The sequence below is a fragment of the Euphorbia lathyris genome, chromosome 10 (genome assembly GCF_963576675.1).
Source record: "Euphorbia lathyris chromosome 10, ddEupLath1.1, whole genome shotgun sequence".
Lineage (NCBI taxonomy): Eukaryota > Viridiplantae > Streptophyta > Magnoliopsida > Malpighiales > Euphorbiaceae > Euphorbia > Euphorbia lathyris.
The window spans coordinates 30504334-30508685 of NC_088919.1; positions in this window are offsets into that span (position 1 = coordinate 30504334).

Genomic DNA, 4352 nt, shown 5'->3' on the forward strand with positions numbered 1-4352 from the left:
TCATCCTCTGTCTATTTGGTCTCAGATTTGACAACCGTTTGGCCATCAACAGTTTCAACGAGAACAAATGGGCCTTGAACTATAGATAGCCAGGCACTCATATTTGTAGCCTGAATGAAATTTTTCATCCTATTCTTCTAGAAGGTATAGTTAGACCCGAAGAATAGGGGAGGCCGAGTTATGGACAGACCCTCAGGTAGAATCTGAGTTGTCAGATTTCCTGGGAGAAACCGAGTGCTGTTTTCAGCCATAGTGGGGATCAGCTCAAGGTAGTTAAACCTTGCACAGTGAGCTTTTAGGCTCTGATACCACTTGTTGGTCCCTTATAACGTAACGAATTAGTTCCAAGGGGGGGGATAGGAACTATTTTAAATTTTAGTACGTTAAGGCTGACTTCTTTTTCTCTAAAAAGGAATTACACAGCGCGCTGAGTGAAATAAGACACTAGCTTAGTCAACTGGTGACTAAGTCAGCTTCTTTCTTTGAGTCAGGAGATAGCACTTGAGTCTATTCCTGAACTTAGATACTCAATGCACACAACTCAGCGTGACCTCTTTACTTGGTCAGTTTTGTTTAAGCAAGCAATATGTATTAAAGGAGTTTAAGGTTAGAGCGATGTTACTCAGCAGATTTATCCAGGTTCAGCCTCTATGCCTACGTCCTGTCCCCGGAACACGTTCCGAGCTTTCGAATTCTCTACTGAGCTCTTTAACGGTAGAGCATCAAACCTTTTACAATAGGAAGCTGAGTATAACAAGAGTACCTTCCTCTATACCTCTACTCACTCCTATTCTATTGCTGAGTACTATAACCGAGTACTCAGCCTCTCCTTTCTAATTCTAGAAATGATAATAAGTTTGTCCTAAACAACAATTGCTAAGACACTTTAGATGATTGGATAATCACTCTAGACTTTTACACAGTAATATGGAAATTGGTGTAAGTATTTGCTTTGCTTTTTCACACAGATTCTTCGTGTAGAAATTTGGTCAGCGTAATGGCTTAGTGAAAATCTGCCTCGAATGAAGCAACTGAAAGGCCTATTTATAGTGACACTTGAGGTATCGGTTATTTCAAATTTCGAAATAACCTTTGGAGGGAAATAGCTTAATGTCATTGTCACTCAGTACACGCTCAGTGTCGTTAGCCAATCAGATTGTTGTATCTTCTGTCTTCGGTCAATGCTGAGCAGCTTTTAGACAGACAGGCAGAATGTTTCGCCTTTTATGGCAAAGTCTTCCAGACAGCTTTCTGTGTCTTCTGAACAAACCTTGCACAGTGAGCTTTTAGGCTCTGATACCACTTGTTGGTCCCTTATAACGTAACGAATTAGTTCCAAGGGGGGGGATAGGAACTATTTTAAATTTTAGTACGTTAAGGCTGACTTCTTTTTCTCTAAAAAGGAATTACACAGCGCGCTGAGTGAAATAAGACACTAGCTTAGTCAACTGGTGACTAAGTCAGCTTCTTTCTTTGAGTCAGGAGATAGCACTTGAGTCTATTCCTGAACTTAGATACTCAATGCACACAACTCAGCGTGACCTCTTTACTTGGTCAGTTTTGTTTAAGCAAGCAATATGTATTAAAGGAGTTTAAGGTTAGAGCGATGTTACTCAGCAGATTTATCCAGGTTCAGCCTCTATGCCTACGTCCTGTCCCCGGAACACGTTCCGAGCTTTCGAATTCTCTACTGAGCTCTTTAACGGTAGAGCATCAAACCTTTTACAATAGGAAGCTGAGTATAACAAGAGTACCTTCCTCTATACCTCTACTCACTCCTATTCTATTGCTGAGTACTATAACCGAGTACTCAGCCTCTCCTTTCTAATTCTAGAAATGATAATAAGTTTGTCCTAAACAACAATTGCTAAGACACTTTAGATGATTGGATAATCACTCTAGACTTTTACACAGTAATATGGAAATTGGTGTAAGTATTTGCTTTGCTTTTTCACACAGATTCTTCGTGTAGAAATTTGGTCAGCGTAATGGCTTAGTGAAAATCTGCCTCGAATGAAGCAACTGAAAGGCCTATTTATAGTGACACTTGAGGTATCGGTTATTTCAAATTTCGAAATAACCTTTGGAGGGAAATAGCTTAATGTCATTGTCACTCAGTACACGCTCAGTGTCGTTAGCCAATCAGATTGTTGTATCTTCTGTCTTCGGTCAATGCTGAGCAGCTTTTAGACAGACAGGCAGAATGTTTCGCCTTTTATGGCAAAGTCTTCCAGACAGCTTTCTGTGTCTTCTGAACTTTACCCAAAGTAGAAATACTTTGTCTTGAAGTTGTTCCTTGCTCAGCTGCTGTCTTGTACTCTTTGTCGTCCAACTCAGCAGCTTCGTTCCGAAGTAGTTAAAGAAGGTCTTCCAGATCCTTCTTCATGCTGAGCTGCGTTTTGTTCATAACGGCAGCGTTTTGTTTACACGGGCCGAGTTGTCTTGGGCCTTTGACTTTCCTCTGGGCCTTTAGCCTTTTAGTCTTAATGTCTTATAAACAATTTAACTCAACATTGAACAAACACATTAGTGTAATAAATCAAAGCATTTAAACTTAGTGTGTTTAGAATATACTTTAATCATATACTTAAATAATTTTTTCAAATCAAAATCATGTGGAAAGGTGTTTCAACAAGAATCAGTCTTTTTAGACTAATTCTTGGGCCCATCTAACCGAGTCAGGCCTTGCAGCGACCAACTTGCCGAGTTGACATGCGGGGGTCCCAAAATGCGATGACGACCTTGCCCTTCCCGCATTTGACCTGCAAAAACACACGAAACTCCAAAAACATTAGTCCAAGGGCTGAATTGATTCACCAAGCTTTTAAAATTAAGTGTCGAACTATTTCACAGTGAAACTTGGTGAACCAATTTAGTAAAAAGTAATTAAAGGAAAGCTTAGGTGCGTGTTAACTTGATATTATTGACCAAAAATGGCTAAAAAGACACAAAAAGTGGTAAAAGTGCTAAACTAAAGTGCATGAAACTACTATTTATTTATTGAAATTAAAGTAAAACTACCCTAAAAACCGTACCAAAAGATAGGGTTTTTTTTACCGTTATCAAACCTCCTCGCACTTAAAACTTTACTTGTCCCCAAGTAAACTAAAAACTAAACCCGTAATCGACTAGCCAAACTAGAAAAACCTCCCGATTTTGACTAGGTGTCTGCCACAAACACAAGCAGATATAATTGCATACATTCATAAGCACAAAATGAGATACAATGTCCAAAAGCCTCAGTTCAATTAGCACAGGTCATACTTTTAAGAAAAGGATACATGTTAATTAAACGAGCTTAAGGGATAACCAATAAAACACCTCACTAGTAGTCACTCAATCACACATAAAAGTTTAGGTGGCTCAAGTGTTTACTTTCAGCTTTTGTTCTTGCTGAAAATTGCGGCGAGTTTGCACATTCATCCAAGTACCTCTACGTTGCTATTTGACTCCAACAGTATAAAAACAGCCTCAAACATTGGGTTGTAATGTGGTTAGAGGATGAAGGTAAGTTAAAGGGTTAAAACTGGTTTAAAAATTTAGCACTAAAAACATAAGGTATATATGAATTTAGCAAATATAAAAGGAGCGATCTTTTTATTGAAAATAACATAGAATATTTTTCTTTTTCTTTATTTTCTTTCTTTTTTTGTATGATCAGACCTTGTGGGATTTGATCATAATTGTATTTCGGGAATCCAAATGATGTTTTCCCCATTTGTTTCCAAAATGTTGATCGAATAGTTGGTCTTTTATTGAAACAAGTGTGCTTGTTCACCTTTTAGCATTTTGACTTGCTTTTAAAGATGTCGTAAACAAAGAAAATTGCTAAAACAAACTCAATGGGAGTTTGCAAGAATATAGGTGAGACAGAAAAACTGAAAATTAGAAAAATAAGGCTCAAAGGGGCTTCCTAAATTAGATGAAAAAAGAAAAAAAAAGGTAAAAAAGAATGGTTAATTCTACGGAGACCGTTTCATCGTTTATTATTTCATATCAATGCATGTAGACTTAACTCAGTATTTAGTGCAAAATCTATATTTTTTCACAAATCAAAGCATACACACAAAAATGTCAAGAAAAGAGCTTTTGATGTTCACTCTTAAGCTCAAATACAACTCACAATATGTTGAGTTCAAATTTATGTGTTACTAGTTTTTCCAAGCTCAAGTTTAAATTCACATGCCTTCAGTTCTTAACTTATCTACCCAAGCAATGATTTTAGCACTTTATCCAAAGTAGGGTCTAAAGTGCAATTTTTAGCTTATGTGTTTACATATATAAGGGTTGTGTCTTACCCTTAAACTAACTAGCATGCAAAAACTAAGTCCCCTCAATTCTTTAGGGACAAA